We start from the raw sequence: 21979 nt of genomic DNA on the forward strand, positions 1-21979 counted from the left end.
ATTTCTTTGAGGGTGCTATTTATGTCTTTCTTAAAGTCCTGTGTCATCATCATGAGAAGTGATTTTTAGATCTGAGTCTTGATTGTCCAGTGTGATGGTGTGTCTAGGACTTGCTATGGTGGGAGAATTGGGTTCTGATGATGCCAAGTAACCTTGATTTGTGTTGTTTATTTTCCTATGCTTGTCCCCCGCCATCTCGTTAACTCTAGTGCTACCTGCCCTTGCTAAATTTGACTGGAGCCTGTCCTTCCTGTGATCCTGGTTGTGTCAGAACTCCTCAGAGTCAAGCTGTCTCTGTAATCCTGTGATTCTGAGATCCTGTGAGCCTGGGCTTGTTAGAACACCTGGGAGTAGAGTTTCTTCTGGGTGTTGTGGGGCTGGCTTCGGAGCTTTCGCCCAAGGTCTGCTCAGGACATCAGCCCAGAGAGACCAGAAGGAACCCGAGCCACTGGACTGGCAGAGTTCCTGTGTGCCTAGTCCTGCTGGTCCCAGTTACTCCAGGTGTTGGGACAGATGTTGGTTCCTGCTCCCCTCTGATCCTGGGTGTGTCAGAGCGCCTAGGAGTGGAGCTTCCTCTGGGTGTTGTGGGACTGGCTGCAGAGCTTGTGCCCAAGGTCTGCTCAGGACACCAACCCAGAGAGACCGGAAGGCATGAGAGGGTTTTAAATAAATCTCACAAAGAACACAAAATCGCAGTCTTGATCCTGTTGGTAATTTGGGCTTTTCTCCTTTCATGTATATTATACATGATAATATGGCTTGACTTATGTTTTATTGCATCTGCCCTGCTTTTCCAGTTTTCCCTCTGTTTCTGTCTACCATTATATTAATCGTGAGACTCTCTTCACTTCTACAAGGTAATAAAACTGATTTCCAAAATTTTTCATTTACTTCTCCTAATAATGTAGTTAGTTTTGTTTTCTTAAAGCAGCATGTGGATTTTTAGTGATTTAAAATTCTTTGTCGATGTGTGTTACTTCTATACTTTTTATCTTTGCTTAAGTATCACAAGTGGCCTATGTTGCCTGAACAGACCTACAGGTTCCCAGTGTTGTGGAATGTTAGGGAAGAATTAGGAGGTGTGACTTTGTTGAAGAAGGTGTGTCACAGGGGAACAGCACCCTTTCAAGAGGTTGTTTGTTTGTTTGTTTAATTAATTGTTAGGTATTATATGAGATACTTATTTTTAATTACTATTTTATTTATTTACAATTCAGCCATTGTCCCCACTCCCAATCCCCTGACCCAAAGCTCCTCATCCCATTCCTCCTTCCCCCAGTCTCCCAGAAGATGCTCACCTCCACCAGGCCTCCCCATTCCCTGGGACTTCAACTCTGTGCTTATAGACAGGAGCTTAGTAGCTTAACATGGCTGTCCTCTGAGAGGCCCAACCAGAGACAGACTTTCAGGTTTTAAAGCCCACAGCTTTTGGATAGCTCTACCCCTCCATCTACGTCACGGTTGTTATCATAGCATGGACTCACTCTGAAACTGAAAGCAAGGCCCAATTAAATGCTTTCTTCCATAAGTTGCTTTGGTTGTAGCATCTCTTCACAGCAGTAAAAAAAGTAATTGGGACATGGCCATTTAAGAATAAAGGCTAACTAAAACACTCAAAGGGCTCTCCAACAGTAAGTGCTGCTGTTTCACTATCATATGATTAGTGTGGTTTATTAACATTGGATCATTTACTATTATCATTCTCTGTAGTCTTTAATTCTTCTTCCTCTTTCCTTCTTCCTGAAAGATAGAAAAATTAACACTATGGTTGTTATTGATGGAGTTTGTTTAACCATGCTGACATGGAAATCATTCATTCTTTCATAGTCTCTACAATTGGAGTATATATTAAATCAAAGTCACCCATTTTAACATAAGAAAGAGACAATAATTAATAAATAAGGTATATCATTAATCTTTCACAACTAACCTGCAGCATAAAGAAGACTTTCAAATTATCTCTCATGTAATTCATCACTGACTTTCATTTTCTGAGAAGAATGAAAAAATATGCTTGATCCAAGTAGATAGCAGGACATATTGGATTAGTTCCTAGGGATACATATGAAATGCCAAAAAATACTACTCTAGATATTTCATGTCTTCATCATACCCTTCATTATTGTGTTTCCTCTTCTCTTGTTCTTGTGCTATGGACCCTAGTTCTTAGAATTTTTGTAACAAAGCATCCCAATAGTAATGGATACCAAGTCTCTAGACTAGAGTTCAAGTACCTTAGCTAGTTTTCTGATAAAAAATGTTTGATTTTTCTCCACTATTTCAGCTCTAAGGTCTAATAGCTGTTTATCATTGCTTCATTTATTACCTTATAATCCCAGACAGGAACTTGGATTTTTTTGTTTGTTTTTTTTTATTTTGTTTTGTTTTGTTTTGTTTTGTTTTTTAGGAACTTGGATTTTAAAATCATGAGAATAAACAAGACAAATGCATTTGTTAACCATTCGGGCTGGGTTAGGTACTTTACATATAGCTTCTATGAGAGTTAAATAAAACATATGTGTGAGGTATGTAACATAGTACTTAATATTATTTTGTAAACCTTTTCCCTCCTCCTTAAAAAAATTTCTTTTGTGTCTTTTTGTGATCTATATTTTTGATCTTCTCCAACAGTCAAAAGTCTTTATGCATACCTTTAGGCCAACTCACATGTCACCTGCTCAAATAATCTTCCTAAGGTTATAATTAAAAGTTTATTTAATTGGTTATTACTACTTCTTTAAGGACAATAACATTTCCTGTAAAATTTTACAAAAACTTGATTTTTAAAATAAATAACTGAAAACTGGGTCATGAGTTTGAATGTGGCATCAGATACAATGGTGCTGATAAAGAAGCCATTTGTGCTGTGTTTAAGTTAAAATTACAGTATCTAAAGTCAGCTAAAGGTCAGGCCATATACTGTCCACCTATCAGTACAGTGTTTGGGAATAAGGACCAGGAGGATCATGAGTATAGACCAGCTTGGGTTGTGCAGAGAGACTCTCTTGAAAAGCAAAAACAAACCCAAAGACCAAACCAAGAGTCTAATAACAGAGGGGACATGCATATAATTAAAGCACACACTTATGATGACTTAAGAATTTTCAGCATAAATCTTCAACTTTCAAAATTATGATTGGAATTGGGGCTTGGCCTTATAAATGAAGTAATAGGAAGGTTCTCTAGGAGAGCAATAAGATAGAAGTTATATCTAGTAGATCAAAGTGATAGACATTCCCTGTCTTCCAATGGAGAGGCCAAGCCTCTGATAGTGTATTTGCCTCAGCTGATCTTCAGTCAATGTTAGAGTCCCAAAGCAGTAGGTTCTCACACCAATGAAGCAATGGCTCAGCGGCAGAATAGATGAACTTGAGAGCAAGAATGAGGGCAAGCAAGAGAAAAGCAAAAGCTTCCTTCTTTGTCCTTTTATATGAGAGAGTATGGCCCAGATTTAGGGTGGGTCTCCTGAATTCAAATGGCCTAAATTTAGAGTGGATCTTCCTACAATAAATGATCCAATTGAGAAGACAGATGTGCCCAATGCTTGTGTTTAGTTGATGCCAGATGTGATCAAGTTGACAACCAAGATTAGCCATTGCTTGAGCTTAGGAAGACGGCTTGGAGGTAGGAGTTTTGTAACAGAGGAAGGTGAGCAAAAACAGTGCCAACTCTCATGGAATTCCAGTTACAATGGCAAGTATAATCTATGTAGCAGTTAAAATGACCTAAAATGCAGAAACTATGTTCCTTTGTCCTTTTAACCTAAAGAAGAACAGTTCTTCAACAGTAGAAAAACTGTTACCAGCAAGAAGAGAACTAGTTCCAATTCCAATATCAATATTGTTAATTGTACAATGTGGTATCAGTAATAACAAACGCTAAAAGTGTCTTCCCAATATAGACTGACATGTATCTCCAGAGCCCACTGACCCTGCATTAATGTACCATTTTAAGCCACCATTTTCTCTTAAACTAGTCGTATTGAGCATATCACAGTTGAAGTAAAGATTTTCATGCTTCTATAGTTTCCTTAACAGAAAGGAGTGATTGAGAAAGAAAGCAAAAATTTACAAACAACTTACAAAACTTAATTGGAAACCACCACTTACCTGGTCCTTCAAACACTTGTTTAATTAATATGATTTTAGTGGTAACAGTTACATGCTTACTGAGAACGCTTAATTAAGAAACCCAATGATGAAATTAGTAAAGATACTAAAAGAAGCCATCTGGACATTCAGTCTCTCCACTCACAATGCTTGTGTTCATGTTATGTTTTTAAAGTGCATCTAGGAACAATTTGGAGAGCTGATGGAGCAATACCAGATGCACTTTCCAAGCTGATTATGAAGCAGATGGTTTTATGATCACATTTGTGTTGTAAAAGGTGCCATTCTATTATATAAGATTCACATTTACCACACATGCTCCTTGTTTAGCACAGTCCTCCCATCAGAGCGTCTCCCATACTTCTTTGTTCACATCTGTTCTGTAAGTGTGCAGATTGATTCTCTTAGGAGGAGGAATACATTTCCCAATTACACTGTTGAAAGGATGTTGTATGCATAGCCCTGATTTTCATATTGACATGATGAGATCAGTAGAACTTTCAGTATAGGCAATGATGGGAAATCAACATAGATATGTAAAAGGCAAACTGGAATGTATCCGTTTCAACAAAAATCTATAATCCATGTAATCTAGAAAGGTTTGATTGATATGGCCATTTTGTTCTTTGTGCAATACACTACCGGGTTGTTTAGGCTCAAAGTATACCACAATCTAGACATAAATCTGCATGAAGAACTATAAATCAAGATTATTATTCTGATAATATTAAGTAATAAATAACATCTGCCTTAATAATAGAAAACAAATGTCTCTATCAAAATTGACATGCCTTTCTGGAAAAAAAAAAAACAATTAGGCAGTTGTGCCTGTTGTATATACAGTAAATTTTAACTTTTTAGTATTTCTAGAGGCAGTAAAACTGTTAGCATAACCTTGTCTTTTCTATAAACTCAGGCTAAGGTGTCTTCATAACCTGGCGCTTTTCCCTGCCTAATCTGTGGAAGTAAATTAATTTCAGATTTGAGTGGCCCCATGGGAATACTCCTACAATCTGAATTTGCTAAATTGGTGCTACTATGAGAAGATCATACTCATTTAATTAGCATTTCTTAACTACCTACAAATGCTCCTGGAATATCCATTGGGAAGGAAAATTTAAATGGATCTTTGTACTTGCCTTCAAGGGAATCTTAGTCAAGCTCAGCAATGTATCCCCAATGGTACAACAGGAGCACTATTATCTGGAGAGTACCCAATAATCATCTAATGGTATTTAAGGGTCACTCCATAGGAGAAGATTTTTGTCTGGATCTGCAAACCTGAACAATCACCCATAGCTGATGAGGTCATGGTTGTTAAAGGACAACCTATTACTGCCTATATACTGCCTAAACCACTCTAATTCCTAAATGCACTTTAAATACTTAGACCTGCATGAAGAAATAAGTATAGCTCTTGCCCTTCATCAAAGAGGATTCTTTTGGCAGCAGATGAAGACCATTACAGAAAGTCATGATCAAAATCTAGGGACAATAGACTGTGGGATGCCAAGCCACAGTCGACACACCAAGAACACAACTCCTACATCTATGGTTCAGAAAATGTGAAGAAGAGGGCTGGAAAATTGTAAAAGTCATAGGACTGGGATGTTTGCTAAGGGATAGTGTCTTCTAGGTATGAAAGGGAGGCTCCAACCATAAAATCTCAAAACTATAGTCATCTAAAACAAGAACTACACAATGATATCACAATGACAGTGCCAGTGTGGATGGGGAAATCCCACAAGGCCTTACCCCTAGATGTAGAGGTAAAGGGAATCCATGTCTGCTGAGAGAAGAAGAATCAGTCTTCTTCAGAGATGAATTCCTGATGAGTCACCGAAACTCAAGTGGTCAGCCCTAAATATATACAAGTATGAGCAACACCAAATAAACTCAGCAGTCTGTGTTTACATATGTATGCATATGTGTATGTATAAGTACAAGTGTGTGTGTGTGTGTGTGTGTGTGTGTGTGTGTATGTGTATACAACAATAAAGAAGAGGTCATGAATTTGAGAGGGGGTGGTAGTGATATAGGAAGAATTGTATGAGTAGGGGAGTAGAAACAAAGATACTATTCATATATGAAATTCTTTTTTAAAATTCTAAATTTTTAATTAAAAAATTTAATTAAATAAGGTTTATGCCCCTCCCCCAAAGCAAAGGAAGGAAGGCCTAATAATCAAAATGAATCAATTTTATAAATTTTAGTAAGATTTATTACAGAGTAAAATTTATTAAGAGCCTGTCTCAAAAAAAAAATTATTAAGAGTTTCCAAAACTCATTAATAATAGCAACTTTTGATACTTTGTGTTTCAATGGGTGCATTGAGATCAATTTTTGTTATGCAAATCAGTGGCAAGTTTTTATTAAAAAAATTCCTTATTCATTAAAAAAGTAAATAAATTGTATGTGATTATGGATGTATATATGTGTGTGTGTCAGAGAGAATTACTTATTAGCTATATTATGTATATAACTAAAAATATTATATATAATTGCAAACTTGTAATGCTATAATGTAAAACAAAATTACCCACATGATTACATATATTGGAGAGAGGTACTATTATTATAAACAAATATTAAAGTGTAGTTTAATAAAGGGCCTAAAGATATAGGGATAAAGGAGAAAGCATAAGTTGCAGAAAGTTTACAGGTGGGATTTAGAGAATTAAAGTGTGTAAGGGTGGAAAATGTAGTCAGCCAGGGAAGATTATACAAGTTACAGGAGTGTGGGCATCTTGGGCTTCCAGCCACAGATTAAACAGATGGTTCTTGAGAAGCAGCCCTAGAGGTCTCTGATACCAGCTGGAATGATAATGCTTTGAATGGTGGAAGGATGTATGCCTCTTGCCAGAAGCATGCCTGAAGACTAAATATTTATCATTTATGGAGACCAAGCAGTGGGAATAGTGTCAGCAAAGTCACAGAGCTTTGGACAGCTGGGGCCCTGTGGGGATTACAAGTCATTCCTAAGAACTGGAATACACAGCCCCAAGGCAGAGGGAGGGCGTCACAATGGCCCTTAGGCCACTGTTACTTAGCTACAGTTAAAGAGGAGAGAGATGCTCCAAGGCTGGTACAGTGTGTGACTTCACCTGATAATAAGGCAATGTACATTTTTTTAAAGTTAGAGGGATTTTTTTTTAAATTTGTTTGTTTGTTTGTTTGTTTGTTTTCGAGACAGGGATTCTCTGTATAGCCCTGGCTGTCCTGGAACTCACTCTGTAGACCAAGCCAACCTGGAACTCAGAAATCCATCTGTCTCTGCCTCCCAGGTTCTGGGATTAAAGGCATGCACCACCACCGTCCAGCAGGATTTTTTTTTTTTTATTTTGTTTGTTTCTTTGTGGCCAAAGAAAAATATTTAATTGGATGATAGAGTGTTTCCCTTTTTCAACTGTGTTTTCTTTTGGCAATGCAAAAACTCAGTAGCATCATAAAGTCCAATCAACAGCTTGAACTTGACACTCCCCCACTATCAAACTACAGAATAGTGATTATACATTATAATAAAAATAGTAAAGTTAGTTACAAGTTTTCCAGAGATAACTTAGCATCTGTAACTTGGGAGTTTGTGGTGGTTTGAATAGGTATGGCACCCATAGACTCGTGTGTTTGAATGCTTGGTCCAGAGGGAGTGGCACTCATAGGAGGTGTGGCCTTGTCAGAGGAAGTGTGTCCCATGGACACAGGATTTGAGGTCTCTCATGTTCAAGCTATACCCAGTGTGGCACACTGCTGCCTGGGAATCAAGATATAGAATTCTCAGGTTCTTCTCTAGCACCGTGTCTTCTTGCACTCTGCCATGTTTCCCATCAGGATGATAATGGACTAAACCTCTGAAACTGTCAGCCATCCTCAGTTAAGTGTTTTCTTTTAAAGAGTTGCTGTGGTCATGGTGTGTCTTCACAGCAATGAAAACCCTAACTAAGGAAGAGTTTTCGCAACTACAAAAATTAGTCAATTTTTACTAACCTATACAAGAAATTGGAAAGTTTTCTTTGTAGACTTAGCTCTATTATATATCTAAATAATCATCTTTTAGCAATGTTACAGATGACTGTGTTTTGTGTTTCCCTATTTTTCTTCCCTTCCCATCCATGAGTAAATTGTAATTATATAACGTTTCCCACTCCCTCCTCCAACTCCCCTTGTGTGCCCACTAACAGTCCCTCCTGAATTCATATTAGTATTTCCCATACCTACATACATTTAGTGTTTGTCTCAGAACAAATCCTTCTCTTTCCCACTTTGGTTGCTGACTGCCTATAAGTTTTTGTTTAGGGGTGGGGCTCTGTGAGATTTCTCCACATTCATAAGGAAGATTAACTACTACCATGTTGCTAAGTTGATAACTTCCAACTGCCTTCTAGGTACCGGTCCTGATACCCATGAGAATGGACACTTCTCACACCTCATCAGTCCCTTACAGTGGACAGAAGCTCCTATAGAGATACCCAATGCTTTGTCTCATGTAAAACATCCTTAGACAAATTCAACACATAAAGGGATATCAAAAGTGAATGAAAAAAGGAAATAAAAAGTAAAAAAAGAAAACAGGGCTGCTCCTAGGTATGGAGAAGGAGATGGCTTATTGTAGATAAAAGGGATGGCAGAGCCAGAGGCAGGGAAGTCTGGGAGAGTTCAGAGTGGACATAATCAAATCATCATCACATTGACCTGTGCCAAGTGGGAAGAGAGGGAGAGGAAAAGACAGAACAAGGTGCAGCAGCCAGGATACCCAACATACCAAAAGAGCAGGCCATCAAAATGCTTGAATTATATAGGGAAGAGCAGCCCAGGCCCTGGGCTGGAGAGTTCAGGGTAGGATTCAGGGTATACCAGCCAGGAGAACTATATAACAGGTAGGGACTGAGGGTCTGCAGGACTGGGAGAACCTGGTAGCCAGTGTCTGCTTTGACATGTTAAATAGGCATCTCAGCCATTTGTTTCAGGTTTAAAACCTAACAGAAAGTTCTTAGCCTATAGCAATGATGAGGGAGGAGGTAAAACATTCAATCTTATTAACACTATGTATGTGTATACATATCAAGCTGTGCTGGCTAGTTTTATGCCAACTTGAAACGAGGCAGTGGTTCTCAACATGTGGGTCTTAACCCCTGTGGGAGTTGATGGATCCTTTCACAGGGGTTGCCTAAGTCATTGATATACACAGATATTTACAGTATGATTCAGTAGCAAAATTATAGTTATGAAGTAGCAATGAAAATAATGTTATGGTTGTGGGTCAGCCCAACACGGGAAACTGTATTAAAGGGTCTCAGCATTAGGAAGGTTGAGAAGCACTGAGCAAAAGTCATTAGAAGAGAAGGGTGCCTCAACTGAGAAATGCTTCCATAAGATCAGGCTGTAGGTGAGACTATAGTGCATTTTCTTAGATAACAACAGGCCTAGACCATTGTGGACAAGGCAATTTCCAGGCCTGGTGGCTCTGGGTTTATAAGAAAGCAAGCTGAATAAGCCATGGAAATCAGGCCAGGCATATGTCTCAGCTCCTGCCTCCAGGCTTATGCCCTGGATGGGTTCCTGACCTCACTGCTTTTGATGATGAACTGTTATATGGAACTCTGTGAGAAATAGAGTCTTTCCTCCCCACGTTGCTTTTGGTCATAGTGTTTCATCATCACAGCAATACTAATCCTAACTAGGAAACAAACATCAGACGGTGTTCCATTAATGTTAATAAGTGCTATGTTTCATGTATCAGTTTAAAGCACATTAAAAATGCCAAGTTGGGGCTAGATGATGTTGCAGAGAGGGTGCTGCATTTTATGGTAAAGAGATTTGAAGTTTATCACACAACCAGGGTGGAAATATTGGCCAATTTTTATAGGGAAGTACATCCTATTCCCAATTACTCTTTTAAGCACAGCATAGCACTTACAGTGAACACTGTCAATCTAGAAGCAGAAAGACCAGCCAAGAAAACTCTGCTAAGGTCAAGTGAGAGATGATTAATGCCTCACATTGATGTGTGGGGCAGTTGAAGGATGACTAATGCCCTAGACATAGATGTAGCAGGGTGAGGGAAAGACCAGAAGAGGACTCAGATGTAGAAGAACAGGCCATTTTAGCAATCAATGCAAAAGGTGAAAGAGGAAAGTTCGTGACATTAAGTTTGTGGAACAAATCCAGTCACAATATAATTGATGGAACCTGAGAAGGGTTGGCATGGGGAAAGTAATATGAACTGTTCTTATGGCATAGAAGGAATACCAGAGTAAACTAATCAAAATTGTTTGGACTAGAGAAATGGGATGTGAGTGAAAATTGTGAAATAAGCTCTCAGCAGCTTTCAATATTGAGTTTTCAATGTACAGTTCTCTATCAGTCTATAGCTGGCCTAAATATTCAACTCTAAAAATGAAAGTTAGTAGGAAAAAACAGGGAAATCAGGAGAGAGATTTACAAGATTCAGATGAAAGTAAATATTAAAAAATAATCCTTAATAGTGATTGAAATAATGAGTAGCTGGAATGTATATCTTATTTTAATAATTTTGAACTTGTTATACTTTTTGCATGTATATTTTTTATTTATTTATTTTTTATTAGATATTTTATTTATTTATATGTCATATGATATCTCCTTTCCCAGTTTCCCCTCCAAAAGGAAAAAAAAAAAAACAAGAAGAAAAACAAAAGACCCTGTTCCTTTCCCCCTTCCCCTGCTCACCAACCCACCCTCTCCTGCTTCCTGGCCCTGGCATTCCCCACACTGGGGCATAGAACTTATTATATTTTTAAGAACATAAATATCATAATTTTGAACAAAGTACTATTATATAGCCCAGTAATTTATGGCATCAACAAACTGCAAGCAGCCTTCATGAACTTAAAATAGCTACAGAGTTGAGTCAAACAAAACTTACAATGGTCCGAGTACCTTGGCTCAAGGACCCATACAGCTCTTATTCCTGGTAGGCACTGATAATGGTATGTTGTTGGACTCGATACACTTAGCTGTGCATCCTGAGAAACCACAATATAAAACCAGTGATGAGTATACTCATCCCTGTGGGATACGTTAAATATGATGGGTTACATAGCTGTTTCTTCCAAAGGAAAGCATTCTCTCTTTAGGAAGAAAAGAGGATCAGACATTCAGGAAGCTCATGAAATTTACAGGAATCAAGAGGCCTATTCCCCAGGATTATAAAAGCAGTAATTAATTGCTAGGGGAAAGATATTAAATGTACATTTGCTCATATGCTGATTTGAATGTTTTATATGTCTTTATCAGAATAGAAATCAATTTGAAATAAGACTGGTACAGTTCTCGCTATGAAAATGTGTGCAGTCATTCCAGTCACTCTCTCGAGAGTGACCCAAATAAGTTCTTTGTTTCACAAAGCTAGACTTGATAGAATTCTTTCTTTGTTCTGTTGCTATCTGGTTTGCATACCTGTTTGTTCTCATGTACAAGGAAATTCATACATCATAACAGTGGGAAACTTTTTTTCACAATGAAGATTTATTTCAAGAATGGATACTTATATTTGGTATTACATTTATTCAACTTTTCTGGGCAGAGGCTGATAATGTGATGTGGTGCACCACTGCTATTAACCACTACATTTAAAAGCATGAACTTTAAAAACCTTTCTTCTGTTAAATACAATATGGGAATTAAAAAATATATACTGCCTGAAAGTTAGAAAATAATGTCACACTTGTTTCTATGGAAAGACCTGTAATTTCGCACTGTTTCAAAAGATATCAAGAGTCTTAACTACAAGGCAGTATTAAAACACAAAATGCTAGCTCTGGCTTTCATAATTTAACACAGAGTTATACGAGTAGTTCATTACTCTGTTGATTACATAAGTCCATTTTTCTCATGTCTGTGAACAGAAATCTAGACTGAAAGTACATAAAACGATTTAATATGAAATATATAATTCATAATACAATATCCTCATATATAATTTTTGAAATGTTTTCACTGTGTCAAGTAAGTTTCTTCTCACCTGCTCAACCTTGTCCGTCGATTTTTACTAAAAGGGGGGGATCCATTTTTTCTAATTGATCATTTGGCCTCTACAGAATCTTGAGAGTTTTATCATGTCTTGGTTTTCAATTTGTTAATTACTGGCATGGCTATTACTAATGACTGGGTATATGCTAAGAAAGATATAATTATGTTTGGCCACATACAAGGTAATAACTTAGAGGCAACTGTTACCCAGAATCCACCGGTTTCTTTTGCATACCCTCCATCTGTAGCCCTGTACTGAGGATCTCCAATGGAGATCCCTGTAGCTCAAAAGCCTGAGGTGCTATAAAGAAGCAAGTAAAGACAAGAAACTGGTAACCACTTCATTTCAGCACCATTAAAATTATATATCTGGTTTCATTCTCACAAGAACTGTACAAGCAAGAACTGTATCCATCCTACTGAAAACCGAGAAATGCAAATCCATCTTACTCCAATCAGAACGGTTCATTAAGAAAATAACAAATGCTAGATATGGAAATATAATGACTCATAGTCTGTGGCTCTTAAATCTTGATGACAATTCCCTTGGCAGGATCTAACTGTACATCAAATTTTAGCTCTCTCAATTTTGGGAAATTATCAGCACATAAATTTGGAATTCTTATTTTCAGACTTAGGTAGCATGGAAGTCAAAGGCCCAAGTTATTTTATAATTAATTTCTGAGTTTTCCCTAAACTAACTTTATGATCACACTGTTATAATTTTTTATTCGTCTTCTGACTCTTATGGTCCTGGATATTAAAGTCTGATTTTGTTATTTCCTATTTATAATATTCTCAATTGAACAGATACTCAGTCCCACATTGTACCTATTATATAACTTTACAAGCAACACGCGCATGCTATTCTGTTAATGCCCTAAGTATTCTGCAAGATGCTGACAATAAACGTAAGTTCTGCTGACAATGAATTTAAGAATTTAATGGAGGTACAAGTATCTAAAATGGATATTAATGTGATAACATTTTTAAAACTTAAGAAAAATAACATGGGCTAATAAAGACCACAATAAAGACTTTTAACAAATATTTGAATTATTGAGTATAGGTCATACATGGAGACTGATAAGACTGGAAAGCCATGATATGGTAATGCTAAAATGCACTGAGTGGTCCGGGGAATTGAATGACAGGATCCTATGTCAGACCTCATATAGTACAAAATAAAAATGGAGAAGTTAAACGTCATAAATTGGGTAAGCAACATAACCTCCTTTTAAGAGAATGGTTTGACAACATATAAAACTAAAATTAGGAAGATCATCAGTTTTCTAGCAATCTCTTCCATGCAGGCAAGATAGGATGAATATCGATAATCACACAAAGAGGGGTAATGGATTTGAAAGATATTTCACTTCTTTTTGAAAGCAATCAACATAAGATACATTGTCCCTTCACAGGTATTGGAAATGAACTGAATCAAGGTGAGCTCATTCACAAGCCATAACAAACTTACCACTGAGCAGGTGCAGCTAAGTGTACAAGAGACACCAGTCAACTGATTGTGAGCATTTCTCTTGCATTTACTTTCATGCAAAGTATGTTAATCTAAGACAAGAGCTGAAAGTGTATTACTATTACTATTACTAATACTAATACTGTTACTATTACTATTAGGTGTATTATTATTAAAGTGTATTACTAAAATTAACAGGATAACTGGTTTACAATACAGACTGCAAAAGTATCGTTTTAGCCTTGCAAGCTATTGCAGCTATAATAATTTTTAAAGAATGAGCATGATGTCAATGCTTCATCAGAAGCTTATAACACATAGTAATAATAAATGCAGATCGCATTTAGGATTATTACTGATTTTGAATGTAAAAACCACAGAAGCCTTTCCACTGCCTTGTGACCACACCTGGAGCTAGCTAGCATCTACAAAATCCAGACCTTGGCTCTTTGTTAGACAATGCAGTTTGTTGAATCAGACATGATCATAGATGAGTAGCTTTCAACCTCAGCACTATTGTGAGTTGGGCCAAGTAATTCTTTGTGGAATCAATAACAATCATATGGTCAGGAATGGATGTGAAAAGTTTGCTGTGAAAAATTACACTATTCAGCAATGATTCTAAATTAGACAGTGACATCCCTGGGAGACAAGAAAAGAGGTCTGGTTCATCCCATACTTTCAAATAATCTAACCTAACAAATAAGTGGACCGGGTATTTTCAGTATCTAGGTCACAGGTGACATTGATTAGGGGCGTTAACATGGTGTTAACGTGGGAAGAATTGATGCAGAGATGAGTTCAAAGAGATAAAGCAGAAATAGTACTTGATTCCATAAAATGAACAACACTCAGTGAGTTCCCTTCACGTGCACTCCTTCATAGAGAAATAGCATTTAATTCCTCAGAGAGAGGTAAGTGACAAGCACACTAACAGCTAGTCATCATGAGCCTATCCACTTTTTTCTCAAAGTTTCTTTTTAGGTTATATTATCTTGCTTAATAATAAGTTATTTTAATGCATCTGTATTAATTGTAGAGCATAGTGAGCTGAGCTGTCGCAGTTTCATGCCTATATAAAATGATCATACTCAGCACCCTACACTTACCCAAGTTTGTATCCACCGTGGTTGATACCATTTCTCCTTCCCAAAAGCCTCATTTTCTATTCCCTTTCTTTCCTGTACATGAGAAAAGTGTAAGAGTTGTCTTTCTAAGTCTATCTTATTTCATAAAATTACCTCTGGATCCACCTATTTTCCTAAAAGTAATACTGCTTGGTTTATGTTTATAGCGAAACAAAACACAGTTGTGTGTAAATAACCTCATATTCATAGATATGCATAAATCTCTATTATATGCCAACTCTGTGTTTGTGGGGAATATACAAGAAATAGTAAAGTGGGGCTCATATGTTAGCTGTATTTTTAAGGCTTGGTTTGGTGTTTTAGTTTGTTTTGTTGCATTTTTATTTTTTTTAACTTCCCTACTTAATTCTATACTGTCTGTACTGAGGGATAACAGTTCCAAAATTGCTCTACTGCTCCTTCCCCAAACTGAATGTCCTCACCACATTTATTGTTACTTACTTGATGGCAGGCATTCTGATGTCAGTGTCTATCCTGGTTTTCATGGACAGGGGATCCAAGTATCTGCAACAAAATCTTGTTTTAAATGATAACAAAGTTAAAATGTTTTCTCTGAACAGGTATTAACATCATTCAATTTTGTTTCTCCCAAATTCCCATTTTGATGATTGAATAAAATCGCTCAAAGATTCTACTAACAACTGGCTATTGATTTACACATCTGTTTTCAAAGGTATTTTGAAACATGCTTCTACCAGTATAGTAAGAAACACAAATTATTTTTTCCCTCGGAAAACCTTCCTTTGCTTTGAATTCAAAATTCCAATAAAGAGTACTTTGATAATGTGACAAATATATTTAAGAAATTTTACCTTTCTAAATTTCTACATCTAACAGTGTTTGGGGCAACCTTTAAGAATGTATTCAAAAATTCTTTGTAAAATTTGTTCTACTAATGCAACCATGCATTACTACTTGCATTACTTAGCTAATTTTGTCTGAATTTGTTTAGTTTTTTTAATAGAAATACTAAACCCTCTTTCAAATCTGAACTCAAATACAACCTACGCTGAAGCCCTCTATTCAAATCACTCCTGCTCCCCTACATGCTGTTTGTATGACTTTTCCTGGGGTAATGTAAAGAAATGTCTCTTCACCCCAGATAGAGCCTGCACAGACAGAACCAAGATGACATTCCATCCAAGTCCCGCTTAGTTCATTGGGGCTGCTTACTGAAGCATGAGAAACTTGAAGGCAGCTACCTCTCTAGAAAAGGCCCACCCCCACAGGATGGAATCACAGGCAGAGGCACCACTGAAGACAGTCCCCCACACAGTTGTTTACTTCCCGCAGTGTCAGGAAGGAGAGAGGACTTGTGAGGAGCCTTCTGAGTCCAGTGAGCTTCCTACCCACTTCCCTCCAAAGGAGAGAACGGTAATAGGACTGGTTTCTACAAGGTCTCCTCTGGGCAACCACAACTGCTTTATTTCAACCCAGAAGAAGCAGCTCCACTCTACTCCACTGTTAGAAAATTATTCTACTCTTACATATGGTAAAAAGCTGTCATCATACCACAATTATTAAATGATATCTTTATCAGTTTTTAATCTACTCAAAATAGCAAACCTTTTTACCAATAAATGCTTAAAGTATTTAATAAATTGAATCAAAACCCACTACTTTACTGAAATTGAATTGAAACTGGGCTTAAATGTTTTCTAAGCATTACTTTGGATTACTATAGGCTTTCGTTACAATAATTTTGAGCTTATCGTGAGCTAATGTAAACTATAAATGACATATATGAAGGGATTCACAATTATTAAATGCATTATGTCATTAATGGTTGATCAGTCAGTAATTAGATGGCTGAGAAAGAACAACACGGCAGTCACACATTATTAAAAATACTTTATGTTAGGCTCATATGTCTGTTCAAAACGTCCACCAAAGACTTCATGTCAGAAGGCTTGAACTGCTCCTGTTACCACTATGACCTTTGGCATATTTGTCATTCATGAGACAAGACTCCTTCACATGTAATGTCAAAATCAAATGTAATGATGAAAATAACACCCATTCAAACTATCGAGACGCAAAGTTCTTTCAAGTGTGTGTTGTGTTTTCTCTTGCTCATCACAACCTGGAAGATTATTATTCCCAATTTTTTTTTTTTTTTTTTTTTTTTGCAAGTAGAAATGTTGGCATTTCTGAAGAGACCAAAGTTGTTAAGAGGTGAAACTGAAGATTGACATTTTATAATCTGATTCCAGGGATAACTACCTTAGCTACAATCACAAGTGGCTACGTAAGTGTTACGATTTACATATTGTAAAACTAAGTTTTGTAAAATATTAATTAGCTTTTTCAGAATATTGTGATCTATAATTCCAACAATAGGACATGTTTAGATTGCCAGCAAGTATAAAGTCATAAACTTAATCAAATTATTCCATTACAATTCAAATTAAACTTAAGCAAAGGAAAAAAAAAACTTCTGGAAGATGTTAAATTTGGAACTTCAATATACCCTATCTCCTACCATGAGTGTGTTCTTTACTATACTTATTACTTGAATGTTTACTAGATCTAGATGGTTTGCTGTAAATTTTAACTCATGTAAAACAAAAACCAAACTTTACACTTTATGAAATACAGACTCTGAAGACCCATCGTTTCTTTTTAATTTAGGAGAGGTGTTCACTCACCCTTTACCTAGTTTTCTTCAGCTTTCCAACTTCAGGTTCAGTGTGCAATTTAGAAGACAATACTGCCACCCAGAGGATATCCGGTGGAAAGGCACAGTCAAAAGGAGGAGCCAGTTGTGTTACAATCTGTTACTTGGGGAATTACTAAAATAGTGCAGCTACCAAGGGCTACAATTTGCATGTGCAAGAAAAACGATATTATTCCCGATACCTTATGTTTTCAAGTTGTATCGATTCACCCATCTTCTTGGCAAAAGCTTGTAACTTCCTAAAAGCTGCAACAGGATACAGAAGTGCACAGAAAACATCCTATGTCGGCAAGAACAAGGACACTTAGAGCAGCCAGCAGCCAGTTCTAGTCCCACCTGAAACAAAACAGAACAAAACAAGGACTGGAGAGAAAGCCCAGTGACTAGGAGCACTGGCTGCTTCTGAAAAGGACATAAGTTCAGTTCTCAAAATCTACATGGTAGTTCAGAACTATCTGTGACTCCAGTTATAAGGGATTGATGCCCTCTTCAGGACTCCAGAGTGCACAGACATACATTTAGACAAAATGAACCCTCAACCATATAAAATAAACAAAAAACAACTTCTAAAAAATAAACTATCAATTTGTGTAATTCGTTAATTGTGTCAAATATCAATAATGTCATTTTATCTAGTTGTTGCCAATATAAACATAAACAACTAATTTTTGATATATTTATCTTCTAGTCATTATAAGTATTTTCCAGAAGGAGGGATTTTCTACATAGGCAAGCACCTTACCATTAAGACAATCACTTAATTTTTTTCAGTCTTTATAGAATATTAATCTATAAAATTTTGGTATCTTCCGTAGAACTCCCAAGGCATTGTTAAATCATAACAGTGAGAGTGCTCATGCCTACTAGAGAACATGTGTTTTAAATTATATTTAAGAAGTTAACTCTCTTGGAAAAAAATAAATACACAAGGAAACATTATACAAAGACTTTACACGGACCTCTACCCCTAATTTCCTCTCTTGGGAGCAAATAAATGGACGTAGCATGTACCCATATATACTTGCTAGTTTCTGTAATTTCAGATAAAGTATGATCCAAATGACAAAATATAAGCCAGGTTTACATTCACACAGGCATGATACTGTGTTGCTCTAAATCTAAAATTCTAGAAGACACAATTTGCAAAGCATTATATTTGAGACTTGATTTTAGTATTCCAGCAGAGGGCTTAGAGAATGGAATAATATAGTCTCTCTAACAATTGTGGGAGATGAACACGTGTGTGCAGTTGTATATGGCACATGTGTGCATGTGGACACCCAGAGTGAATGTCAGATGTTTTCTTCTTTCACGATCTACCATAGATTTTGAGAATCTATGGGTCTCTCCTTGAATCCAGAGCTTGCAGTCTCCACTACTCATGCTCTAAAATTCCATGTGAGCTGGCAAGTTGTCTTATTTCTGGGACTCTGATAAAGCACCATTACTAAGGAAACTTACAAAGAATGAATTCATTTGGGGCTTACAGTTCCCGAGTGTTGCAGTCTGTAACCTCCAAGGCAGGGAGGCATGGCCAGAAGGTTGGAAGCTCTGTAGCTGAGAGCTCACATCTTGACCCACAAGGATGAGGTAAAGAAAGCTAACTGGGAGTCGAGTGGAAATAGAAAATGAAGGACTATTTCCAACTTATTTTCAGAAGGTCAATATCACCTTGATATTAAAAGCCAAAGACCTAACAGCAAAGGAAAATGATTACGAACATGGATGAGTATCTCTGAGTAAAAAGCCTTACAAATTGAGGGAGGCTCGTTGCTGTGAGTGTCACCTGGTAGGGGCAGTGATGTATAGTGAAAGGAGTTTTGGAAATGTAGAACTGGAAGTCAGAGGTTTAAACAGAAGAAAATCCCAAGGAGGATAATACACTTCCTTACTAGGAAAACAATGAAAGCGTATCACACAAGTGAGTATGAACTCAGCAGCTTAGGGAAGGAAGAAATTCATGCATTGTTGACCCAACAAAGCTCACCTGGGACCCCTACTTACATTTTTCACTGACGTAATAATGTTATCTTGCATTTTACAGAAAAGCGTATGAACCGTTCTTTAAAGCACCCCCTTTCCCCATCACGTTTCTCTGGCAGTTGCGAAAGTAGGTAACTTGATTATTGTCATCTTGCAAGGATTTCAGGTCAATGCTGAAGAACTTGTCAGCTTTTCTATCTTATTTCTGACACAATGGTATGTCTACCCTGATGGCAAATCCATCCACCCAGTCTCCACTACATGTGGTGGAAAATCAGTGGGGATTAGCAGGTTACTTAGCTCGGCTCACTTGCTCTTGACAGTCTGGAAGCCAGTTTTGATACTCGGAACAGAGCATCAGGAATCTGTAGTATTGGGTCTGGTGGTCAGCATATTCCTTGATACATCTTCTCAAGACATTTTATTTTTGTTTTTGTTGGAATAATCTTTTAACTACAAGTTGGTGATTACCATCTATAAAATCCCTTGTACCAATTTTGCCAATAAAAAAAGACGTGCAAGAGGTTTTGACTGATAATGTAATAGTGATAGCAAAACTGATAAAAGATGTTTTCTTGATTCCTGTGGGTCTGTATTTCGCCTCGATGCTGGGGTGTAAGGACACCACTCACGGAGGCGAAACCCAGAGGCTCTAGGCTACAGTTCCTTCCTCCCTACTACAGGGATGTGGGGCTCATGTAACCTGCTGTTCGGGAGAGGCGAAACATAGCCTAAGATAGGGACACACAGCCCGTGTTTCTCAGTAAGATCAGCTGGAAGTTGAATGTTTTCAGATGAAATGTGAAAGTTGGAGTGAAAATTTTAATTCCACTGAGATCTGAAAAGTTTAGCAAGGACGAAGTTCCCTCATGAGTCATGGCCATGAGGACTCATAAGCTGTTGGTTCTAACCATGCGGTGGTGATCTTTCCTTTCATGGGTGTAGACTATGTAACAGTACTTCATAAATCGCTATATATCATTATAGACTGGAGTACCCTAAAATACCATTATAGTTCTAGCTTATAGTTGCTAAAACATGCTGACCTGACTGCTTCCTCCTTTTTAATTCTGGCATATTACCTTCAACTCAGATATTGATTTGGCTATGAAGTGAAAGCAGGTGGGTCTAAAAGTGACCCACTGAGCCACCTCTCCCTAGAGTAGTAATAGCCAAGAGTTTACACCACAAAACTTGTGCTTATAGCAGAAGATACTGACTAGGGAAGTCATTAGGAAATTTGCAAAACTCTTCTCTTCACGTGTGCTTTTCTTCTTCCCCTTAAGGTGTGCTTTTGAAAGCGAAAGCTGTAACACTGAATTCATCAATATATTTCTGTGTGGATTCCGATATGTTTTTGAGGTCTCAGCAATTATTACATAACACAAGGTCTTAAAGTCTGTAGCCATGTTATTTTCTGGAAGCTTAAAGTTTTACCTTATGGTGTATGTTGTATCTTTAGTTTTTGAATGATGGAATAAAAGTGTTCCATACAGATGTTTCCATTCTCTCCGCTTAATTACCTTCACAGTTTTGTTTTAAAAACAAAGTTTAGGGATGTGTGTCTAGTTTTTTTTTTCAATTCTGATGTTAATATCTAGCTTTACATGTGTTTGCAAACATGACTTCTGCTTTCATGTTGAGGGAAATGATATATTTGGCAAAATAAGGCCTAAAGACAAGATTACCTTGAGGCGAGTCTAGAAATCTGCCTTCTGAACTGAACCTTGACTTTTATCTGCTCTCCATCCATATATTCAATTTAATCCCTAATGTGATGTGGTTTAGGGATAAAACATTTGTGGGAGTAATTAAGACAAAATGAGATCATTGCTGTGAGATCCTAGAGCAATGGGATTGGGGCCATTAAGAAAAAGACACTAAAAACCACTGCACATGTGCACAGAATAAAAGCCGTATTAGAGGTCAGACATCTGCAACTGGAGAGCCTAGAAACCAACTCTGACGGCAACCTCATCTTGGACTTCTAAATTACATGAGTTTGCGAATGTAGATTTCTGTCATGTTCTCTTCCCAGTCTGTGGGATTTTGTCTGAGCAGCCCATGCAAAGCAATACAGTGGTATTTGAGAAATGTTGAAGAACTGATGGCAGGGAAAACTGAGTCCCTGTTGAGTGTGTTTTCAGACACTTAGTTCTGGTAAGCTCAGTTCATATGCTGTCCTGCCCTATCCAGTCTGACCAGATGACCGTCCTCCTTCAATATTGCCACCTTGCTCAAGCACAAGTACTTTGAGTCTCAAGCAGAAATCGCAGACACTTTTAGGGGGATCCATATAGTACCTCTGAAACCTTGCAGGTAAGAAAAGTGAGGAGGCGGCATCACCATAGTTTTGCATTGTTTCATTTTGTTTTGTTTTGATTACAAATAGAAACACAATGTAATAAACATTTTCCTGCTATTTTTTAAATCGGGGTGGGTTTGTAATCATTTCTGATTTGCACTGGACACCATAACCTATGCAGTGGTTCCTGTTCCCAAAGTCTTGTTTGTAGCTAGCCCCAGCTAAGGGAGTTTGAACAAACCAGTTTATTTCACTGTCAGGTTTTGTGTTGTT

General features: G+C 37.3%; 1 long non-coding RNA gene across 1 annotated transcript; it reads right to left on the bottom strand.

The window, feature by feature from the left end:
- Positions 1 to 1655: 1655 nt before the first annotated feature.
- On the bottom strand, positions 1656 to 17853 carry LOC116087653. Its single transcript, XR_004117542.1, has 3 exons — positions 17601 to 17853; positions 15183 to 15245; positions 1656 to 1740 (listed from the first exon to the last, which is right to left on the bottom strand). It is a non-coding gene; the product is annotated as an uncharacterized LOC116087653 (long non-coding RNA).
- Positions 17854 to 21979: the final 4126 nt, after the last annotated feature.

This window comes from Mastomys coucha, unplaced genomic scaffold, assembly GCF_008632895.1.
Source record: "Mastomys coucha isolate ucsf_1 unplaced genomic scaffold, UCSF_Mcou_1 pScaffold13, whole genome shotgun sequence".
NCBI classification, from domain to species: domain Eukaryota; kingdom Metazoa; phylum Chordata; class Mammalia; order Rodentia; family Muridae; genus Mastomys; species Mastomys coucha.